This window comes from Psammomys obesus, unplaced genomic scaffold (assembly GCF_907164565.1).
Source record: "Psammomys obesus unplaced genomic scaffold, mPsaObe1.curated_primary_1811, whole genome shotgun sequence".
Taxonomy (NCBI): Eukaryota; Metazoa; Chordata; class Mammalia; order Rodentia; family Muridae; genus Psammomys; species Psammomys obesus.
The window spans coordinates 18,818,191-18,828,916 of NW_026592510.1; positions in this window are offsets into that span (position 1 = coordinate 18,818,191).

The window sequence follows — 10,726 nt, forward strand, 5'->3', positions numbered from 1 at the left end:
TGATTACCTGTATTATTATTAGTTTTCCCATGAAAGGCTTTGAAAATTTAAATTATTCTCAGGAATAGAATGAGAGTAAATATTATCCATCTGTATAGATATACAAATATAAAAGTAACAAATGTTCCAAACGAAAAAAAAATCAAAGACAATTTTGCCCATGGGAAGTCTGTCTTCTTGTCGAAGGCCTATAGATTAGGTTTTCTACATTAAAATCAAGTAATGGATATTTCAGTTGAGGGGATATTGAAAGTAGAATTATGTTTCTGTGTTCCATGCATAAAACATCAGTGAACAAGGTGGTGATTGCTGAGCCGTTGTTTCTTTTGATGGAGACTTTACAAGTGTGTTTTGTTGCTTTGCGATTCTCTGGGGAAGAGTGATAAACATGATGAATGTCTACACGAGTTAACTCCTGTTACAGGGATGTGTCAGTTGACTCAAGCTCTTTCACTCATGATCTTCAGGTATCTCATGATTACTATAAAAGTCTGACCAACCGCACTTGAAATACTACGACTGGCAAGAAGCATTCCTTGCTGGGGATAAAATCATAGCTTCTGATCACTGAACTGACTTGAAAATGTCACTGTCATAGTTCCCTGGACAGTTTGCAAACAGCTGCTCTGAGTTTATCTTCTTCAACCTCAGAAGCCAATGCCAGGGAGTCAGAATGGACAAAATGGAAACACGTAGATATTTTTGTATATCATTAAATCTATTTGTAAAATAGCTTTGCTCATTAAAAACCTGAATGTACATACTATACTTCCAGGACAAGACATTTAATAATAAAATGTCTAAGAGCTTGATGGGACTTGAAATATCAATATTTGTCCTCAAGAAACTGACCAAAAGGCTCAGTGGTTAAACTGATTACTGTCAAGACAAGCGGGCTGGAGTTCAAATCCCAGAACCATTATAAATGGCAGCAGGGCATGGCAGCTTACCTACAGTTCCAGCCTGGGAAAGTGGAGGCAGGAGATCGCCAAACCAAGCTAGCTGCTGTAGTGAGATTAGCCATATCACCTAACTCAAGTTTGACTGAAAGATGGCACCAAATAATAATAATAATAATAATAATAATAATAATAATAATAATAACAACAACGTTGTTGTTTTTGTTGTTGATGATGATGATGATGAGAGGATCAAGGGATATTCACATCAACTTGGGAACTGACACACACACATAGGTACACACAAATGCACATACTAATACCTGTATGCACCTATACAAATACCACACACCACATATACATGAAAAGAAGAAAAAAGAAACTGTCCATAAGAAGCAACATTGTTGGTAGAGAAGCCTCTCTCCCTCTCTTGTTCTCTCACGTGTGTATGTGTGTGTATGAGTGCGTGTGTGTACATGCATGTGCATTGTGAGTTAGACCTCACTATGGACTGCATAACATAGTGAAACCTTATCTAGAAGGAAAATAAACAAACGAACAAACTTACTCTCAGCATTATAGTACCATTTTCAAGACCCATTTACCTCCCATCACACTGTAGATTTGGGTTTCACTATGAGCTGGGAGAAGAACCCAAATATTTAGTCAATAGTGATATTGTATAGTATTGTCACATGGGATAGAATATTGTGACATGGTCCAAACGTACTGTGATGTGATAGAATGTGGTGGTGGTCCAGAGTGAAATAACATGGTCCAGAGTGCTACGTGCAGTCAGAGGGTTTCGATATTGTGTAGAGTATTGTGACATGGCAGAGTGTGATGCGGTGTAGAATGTTGTGGTACGGTACAGAATGGTGCCACGGGGTGCAGAGTGCTGCAACGCAGTGTAGAGTATGCTGATACAGCATAGAGCATTACGATATGGTGTAGAAGGTGGAGACAGAGCATGGTGATGGCAGCGTGCGGCAAGCCAGTGTAGAGCCAGTGGTGTGGTGAAAGGTGTAGTACGGGCTGTTCTTATTAAGTGGCGTAGAGTGTTCTGAAGCGGTGTAGGGTGTTGAGAGACAGCACAGAGTGTGACGATACTGTGTAGAGTGATGGAGTATGATGTAGAGTGTTACGATGTGGTATTCAGCGTAGGGGATTGAGACGCTGTGTACAGAGTTGTGACATGCAGCTTCCCAGTCAGTTTTCTTTCATCTGTGTTTAAAGAAGAGAAAAACATTTCTTGGCTTCTTACTATGTGCCAGGCATTTTACAAAGTGTTCAACACTCGTATTTTATGTAACATGAATGAGGTGTATATTGTGTCCTTTTTAGATTTTTTTTACTTCTTTCTTTTTTTTTTTTCTTTGATGAATAAGCCTAGGTTTAGGAAGGTTTTGTAATCTTTTGGACAAGGTTACCCTTGGCAAAAGAAACTAACAAACCAATCATCAAATGGCTGGACTCGGAATGTTGGTTTGTCTTGTTCTGTTTTCATACAGGCAGTTGAGCCACTGCTATTATAACCAGGTATTTTTACTGACCAAGTTAAAGAATTGAAATATTTCCAAAATGGCTTCAACAAGTGTCTGTCATGAAATACTAGAAAAAAAATAGTTGAAGTAAACAATACAAACTGTATTGTTCAGTTTGATTTCTAGTTCTAGCATCTTGGCAAACTAAGCTAAATCAGAAATTCTCATGGAACAATTGCTTGGAGGACTGGGTGAATTTGTTCTTTATGTAATATCCTGGAGGCACTGAACACAGAATTACGCACAGACAAGAACACACACACAGGAACCATTACAAAGATGAGGCACACTTATTGAAAACAAGCCTTATGGGAGACTATCAACCAAACCCCACAAAACACATTGAAAAATGTACTGAGCATCAGGCATTGCATTCTCAGACTGGTGCTTTTGTAAGTCTCAGTGCTCTTCTCAGGGTGGGCCAGGAAAAGAAAGCTGGACAGAAGGGAGAGGGCAGAAGGCAGGGATTTCTATGGTAGGCATCACCTCGATAATTCATGTAATTTTTTTATATGTAAGACAGTTTATGGCCTAGATTTGAGCTCAAGAATCCCAGGAAATAAGAGGTCACAGGTGGGCATCTAGAAACACATAAATGGCTCCCAGAAGTGAATAATTACATCTCTGACCTCCTTACTAAGAGTCCAGTTGCATGAGCATCTTGTTCAGGTCGTCTGTCTCATTGCCTAAATTCCCCCACTTTAGAGAAAAGGTGGACCCAGAGAATAAATGCAGTGACTACTCCTTGGAACTGTGCTAAGTGTTGGGTGAGTTAACGCGTGTTCATGCTTGATTGAAGTCTGATTGGAAGCATACAGAATTGCTAGACACGCTATCCCAGCTGCCCTTAGAATCAATATAACCCCAAAGTGTTCGTTAACACAGCAAACTGAATTAGTAGGATAGAACATGCTACATAGGTTTCTTTTCTCATTGCTGCTTCTCCCCTTCCAAGAAAGGCACTTGAAGTTTCATCTTACCGTGCCTCCAGAGGGAAAGCATGAAAACGTACCTAGTTTTTGATGCCTTCTCCAGGGGGTAATGTATGTCCCTATTCATCAGTATCACCTTTGGTTGTGTGATGTGTTTTAGACAGGAAGTTGTGAAGCAAAGAGATCTTTACATTTACAAAGAATAACTCGAATGGCTATTTCGTGGTCGGTTACAGGATGCTTTTCTCTCTCCGTTAGGAGAGTTGGGGTCAACTCCAACAACCCAGATCACTGATGAAGACTACATGGATTAGAAACATGGCTAGTGTGAAGCTGGCATGTTATATGGGCAAAGAACAAGCGTTTATACAGTTCCCCCTCCCCCCAAAGAGCCTGGAGCTGTCAGCACAGCATAATCACCCTAATTGGTTGATAGAAGGATAAAGAATGTTAGGCATGTGGGCAGCTATTGACTTTTGACAAGGAAGAAGTAGACCCAGACTGGAGAAAGCTATACTTTTTCAGAGGTCCTTCAGTCACTTTGGGTCTGCCATCGTTGTGCCTAAGATAAAGGAAGTAAGAAAATCAACAGTTTTATTTAAGTAGGAAAATGAGGTGGTCATTTGCTCTTATTTCTGTAGACATGCTCTGGGGTTGCTAATTCTGGAAGCCCAACCACATTGTCACTAGCCAGAATCACGTGGGAAGAGAGGCTCTGTGAGGGGTTGTCTACACTGGTTTGGTTTGTAGTCATGCCTCTAGGGAGTGCACAAATGATGTGAAAAGACCCAGAGCCAGTGGTCCTGGACTGTATTAACAATGGAGGAGCAGAGCTGAGCACAGCAGGAGAGAGAGCACAGCTACCTTCATTTTGCCCCGGGTTTGATTACGGATATGATGTGGCCAACTGTTTGAAGTTCCTGCTTTGACTTCTGCGCAAAGATGGGCTGGGCCTCTGAATTATAAACTGAGATAAGCTCCTATCCCTTTTAAGTTGCTTTTTCTCGGGGCCTCTTATCAGGGCAACAGAAGTCAAGCCAAATCAATAGCCTTACAATATAATCATGGAGATGACGGCTTTCGAGGGTTGGGGCCGTGTCACTGACAAGAACCATGTGATCACTGCTTCACGGGCTGAGAGTCTTACCTATACCGACTTCTTTAGAACCTTCTGGAATCTTGTCCTTTGTCAAACTTTTCCAGACCAGGGAGATAATTTTTAACTTCTTAATTTGTGTTTTCACACACACACACACACACACACACACACACACACACTAAAACAAACAAATAATAAATAAATAGATTCATAAATACATAAATAAATAAACAAACAAATAAATAAATAAATAAATAGATGTGCTATTTTTAAAGAAAGACCATTCTGTCTAATCTTACTATGTTCAGTTCTCACTCCCATCTTAGTCTCACTCCTTCACTCAACTCCGTCTGCCCTCCCCTAAAATCCCTAGTGGTCTCAACATTTCACTCCTTGAGTTCCTTCCATGCCTCATCTTTCCGGACTATTAGCAACAGTTACATGAGAGCTCAGCTGCTTAGCTTCCTGCCAGCCCCTCCCCTGGTGCTCAGCCCTCCCTTTCTGCCCCTCACACCTGTGCTAGCCCCTCCTCTTTTCTGTTCCTTTGCTTTTGGAGAACTCCAGAGCTCAATCCTTGGATCACTTTTTCATTTTTTTCTCCATTTAGTGATCTCACTCTGTTTCATAGTTTCAGATATTCCAAGATACTTTTCTTCAGCTTCAGCTTCTCCCTGGCTTACACATGCATCCCTGCTCTCTCCTTATATCCAGTCAGTGTCTTACTTCTCGAACTTATCCAAATTCAGAATTCCAGATGTTACACATACCTTTGCTCTCCCATATTTCATAGTTCCTGGGAAATTCCTTCTCCTGGTCACCATACACAACACTTTAGAGTTCCTTTGACTTCCTCCCACTCTCTTTCTCTTACCACAAACTGCCAGGGAGTTCTGGTGGCTTATATCAAGATCCAGTCATCTCTCTCTGCTGGTCCAGTCTACTACCATCTCCACGTTAGATCACTGCAGCTTCCCAGCTCCTATCCTCCCTCATTTTACCCCTTTTCTATGTGAGTGAGCAAAGGAGTCAATATCACCCTGCTAATGCTGGATGTTCTGCTCAGATCCTAACGGAGACTCATCTTTCAGAATCTACTTCACACTCTGCTCAGTGCAAGAAAGTGCTACCTACACCCTCAGCTCTCTAGCTTTACTCCTCATTCTCTTGCTCCCATCCCCTTAACCACCCTTTCCTCCTCATTACTTTTAATCAGGCACATTTCTGCTTGGGACTATTAGGCTAGTCAGTCCCTTTGCCTCAAATTCTATCCCAACTGTTATCTGCATGGCTCACATTAACCTAAATCCATTAGACAAATATTTCCTTGCTGATGCCCACTGAACCCCATGGAATCCAGACACCTCCATCCAAAGTCAAAATCCTTTCTGGCACTCCTAACATCCTGTAGGTTTTACCCACAAATCCAGGGGATTTATCCCATTCTCATAAATCCATCAGCTCTAATTTAAAGTGATCCTTTAAAAACATTGTCTGGGTTGCTTTAGCAAAAGTAAAAGGTGTAAATCTCCATTTCATCCATAAACATAGAGTAGCGGGGTATATACCAAATTCTCAATAAATCCTAGCTGACTTGATTAATAGGTGGGTGAGTGAAGGGTAGTCTGGATGCTACAGTTCACAGACCAGAGGTGAAGCTACTTCTCTCAGGCTTGACTGACCTGTGCTGTGGGAACACATGTGTGTTCAGGAGCCTCTGCTCTTCCCAAGGCTGGATCAGATGTGGGCTCCCCCAAATAGGAAGCACCCACCACAGTTTGTGCCACAGAAGTTTCAGTTACTTCGCCTAGCCCAGGCCCTGGCCAAGTGTGATGTTCTCGCTCCTTAGCAGGGCATATCTTAACAGAGAAGGTGGCAAGAGAGAAATTATGAAATACATCTGAGTGAATTTTATGTTATATCTCTCATGATCTAAACACACTCCCTCTCCATCTTTCAGGGAGTTCTAGTTTTCAGAATAGAGTTAGAGGTGGGGTGATTTTTTTTTTCAGAACATAGTCATCCTTGAGAAAAACATTATGGTTCCCATATTTTTTAAAAGATTATTTGAATATATAGCAAAAACATTTTAAAAATCGTATTTTAGCTTTATGAAATGTAACGGTATAATTATTTACTTGCTATGGTTAGACTTAATATTCAGTTCGATTCTGTTTGGTTCAGTTCAATTATTAACACTTTGCTTCTCAAATATGCAAAGGTCTTTCAGTTGTCTAGGAAACTCTTTCTGGACTTCCCGAGTTAATATTCAAAGACTTGCTGAGTGCCAGCAGGCTGTGGGCCTGTCCTTCATGAACACAGAAACTCAGCACTGCTGGGTGGTGGCTGGCAACAACTCTTCCCTATTCAGATTATAATGATGCTGTTTGCTTAGGTTTGAACACAGAGTTCAGCAAAAGAGCACCCGAGAAAACTCCATTGTGTGACCCAGTACCTCAGCTGTATAAAAACATTACTCTCTTCTCATTATAGAGGATTCCGTGGAGAAAAGACAACCTTTAGGTACCAATTTATTCATCTCTGCGTTCTTTTATAGCAAATGTAGAAATACAGAACTTCAGTGGTGAAAGCTGACTCTTTCCAAATTAAAAGTTTTTCTGATTGCTTGGATATATATGCTGTTACCACATGCTTTCATCTGAGTTGTGACTGAAACTGACATTTAAAGGGCCAAAGTATTATCATTAGCCATAATGGCAATGACAATAACCCAAAAGCAGGACCTGGTACAGGAAGCAGACAGTAGTTTCTCTTTAGGGCATTCTCCACAAATGCACCCTATCACTGTCTCTTTTGGAAAACAGCTCAGTTCAGTTTATCCTTGAACAGAATGGGTGCCTCTGATGTGCACAGTCCTTGTTCAGCCCTGTCCATCATCTGCACATATCCTGGGTGGTGAGAGGAGAAAAAAAACTGCTTTTCTGACATCCTCTTTCGCTTCACAGACTGTGTCTAGTGTTTGTAGTTGATGAACCAAAGATGCTCAGAAAGACTGTGGGCTGTTGTTGAGAGGGTACCACAAAAAAGCATCCAACAGGAGCTGATGTTTATAGATGGTTTTTTTTTTCATATTCAAAAGTAGAAAAAGGAGGAGGGCACAGTGGGGTTATAATTTACATTTGTATTATTTATTTATACATCAAACACAGAATCTGTGAGGAGTATTGCTTCCAGCTCACACAGCAGGCTTGAATAGCCAACTGTTGCCAGCACATCTCTCTCTCTCTTTCTCTCTCTCTCTCTGCAGACTTGGCAGCTCTATCAGCCCAACTGTCAAGAAAATGAGTTCACCTTCCACATGGTCCCAGGTCTTTTAAATGGATGTTCACTTTAATCTTATGCCCACAGCACAGATCTCAGCACACCTGCTGCGTATTGATCTGATTGGCATCTTACTAATTTTATGGCTTTGAGCTCGTGGCTTAATGAGTGTGAATCTCAGCATTGTCAGACGAACCATAGGGGCAATGAAAGTACTGATCTTGTTTGGTTCGTGTTTGGACCTAGTGCGTGTACATGCGACTCACCGCATGGCAGAGCAGATATGGCTGTGCTTTAGTGGGAGACTGGTTACAGCACCCACTCAAACACCAAATGTACAGATGCCCAAGTCCTGTCTCTAAAATGGCATGGTATTTGCACTTAGCCCACTCACATCCTCTGGCACACTTTAAATCTTCCCCACATTACTTATAATATTGAATACAATGCAAATGCTAGGATGTAATTTTATACTATATAGTTTAGGAAATAATATCAAGAAAAGTTTGTTGAGTACAGATGCAATTAGGTTTTTTTTCTTCTAGCATTTCCACCCCACCACTGTAGTTGATGCTCAGAAAGACTGTGGGGTGAGTGTTGGTTGAACCTATAGATGTGAAATTTGTGGTATAGAAGGCCAACTATTCTCACCAAAGACTGCCTAGTATGATTACATCTTAGTGGTGCGTAGAATATCTGCTTCCCAGTTAGTTTTCATGAATAAAATTTCAAGAATCGTAGTGAGTTCTAATCAATTTGGAGTTGACAGAAGTAGTCAACAGAGGGATGGATTTAGGTGCAAGTAGTTGATTTGTGATGTGACATCAGGAAGCAGAATGGGAAAATGAGGTGAGATGAGAAAGATCAAGCTAGCATCAGGCTCATAATTGCTGCATTCATGAGCAGAAGCCATTTCATACCTACCCATGGAAGCCAATTATTAAGTTTCAGGAATCATGCAAGCCACTGTTAAACATGGCCATTGTTACAGATGAAGTTCCTCTTGTGTATCCATCACTTAATGATGGGGATGTTTGCTGGATAAGGCACTGCTAGGCAATTTCATCACTGTGTGAACATCACGGAGGCACTTACCCAAGCTTATATGGTACTACCTGCTATACAACGAAGCTTTCACACAGGTGCTTCCAGGCAGGTGGAACATTTAGTAGTAGGTTCACCCATATTGCAGCTTTGTTCTGTTGATGGTTTCTACCCACAGTCAGCTCTTCTAGGGGTTCCAAGAACTCCTTAATTGCCTCATACATATTTCTCTTATTATATAACATACCCTGATTTCTTGAACCATGTAAACTAGCTACTTAGAGCTTGCAGTGAATTACAGCTAGGGTGGCTTTTCTCTGCTGATTTTCTCTGATTGTGGAGGACATGGAGCAGAGGTAGATGAGCATGCCAGATGGCCTCCAGTCCAAGTTATTAGATGTTTCTACCCAGGAGGTCCTTCTTGAATTTGTATTAGTCCCCTTTCCTTCAGTTCTTGTTCCTCAAGGTTACAGCCATAGTGGCAGGAGATAACACCAGCTAGCAAGCAATAACTTTTGTTGACTTTCCACCTTTGTGGCCTGTGGTTGTTTGAATAAGTATGGCCCCATAAACTTGTGTGCTTGATTGGCCTACAGGGAGAGGCACTATTAGGAATTGTAGCCTCAGTGGAGTAGTTGTGTCCTTGTTGAAAGAAGTGTGTCAGTGTGTGTGGGTGTAGGGGGTAATTTAAAGTCTTCTATGCTCAAGCCACATCCAGTGTGGTACACAGTCCCCTTCTGCTGCCTGCAGACCAAGGTGTAAAACTATCAGCTCCCCGTCCAGCACCATGTCTACCTAGATGCCGTCATGTTTCATGCCATGAGGATCATGGGCTAAACCTCTGACACTGTAAGCCACTCCAATTAAATATCTTTCTTTATAAGAGTCGCCGTGGTCATGGTGTCTCTTCACAGCAATAAAACCCTAAGTCCTTAATCACTTTTGATTTTATATACAGTGCAGTCACTTGACACTAAATCTTAATGGCGCATTAGCTGTGTATATTGTACACTTTGGCCCACGATTAACAAGAAGATAGGATATTAAATCAAGAACGAGAAAATGGTGCAGTTGAGAAACATTGCAAGTGTGAGACAAGAGAAGGTTGCTTTTTAATATGCATAAACAGAGATACATCTGTAATAATAAAATGTATAGTGCTGTGAACATGTAAGGCAGTACTCTAAAAACTAAAAATAATACAAAAAATGGTCCTCATCCGGTCAGTGTTTTGACTATTGCAGCACATGTTTGTATAAGATTGTGCAGATGTCTTCTAAACTCCACACTCAGTAACATTACACCAGTGACTCTATGTCATTGGTGGTAGATCAACAAATGTCGTTAATCGGAGGCTTTTATTTAGCACAATTTAATATTTACTAGCATTCTGCTCATTATGACTGTTGTGACAACTGGGTTTCAATCCCACTGAGACTCAAGATGGGCTATGGGGAAGGTGACAGGTCTGCTGACTTCTACTGAGGAGAGAGGAAGCCTGAATGAGTAGTCCCTCACTGGGTAAAGATTTCTGTAGTACTAATAGCTTAGTTTCCCTATCCATGGCTAGAAAACACCCACAGCCAGAGACCAGAGGTCTCTAGAATGCCCTGCATTGTATGCTATATGCACGTGAGGGTAATTACGATTTTTTTCAAAGAAGTTTCATTTTGAACTGCTGTGAGATTTGTGGGGAGCCTCTGCACACCCCTCGCATACCTTCTTTCTATGTTAACATTTTATATAAACATAGAAAAATTGACAAAATCTAGAAATTGGGGCTGGCAAAATGGCTCAGTAAGTGAAAGTGATTGTCATACAGTGGGACAAGAGAACAGATCGGACCCCTGAGGATTGTTGCTGGCCTCCACAAGCATGCATTCACACACACACACACACACACACACACACACACACACACACACACAC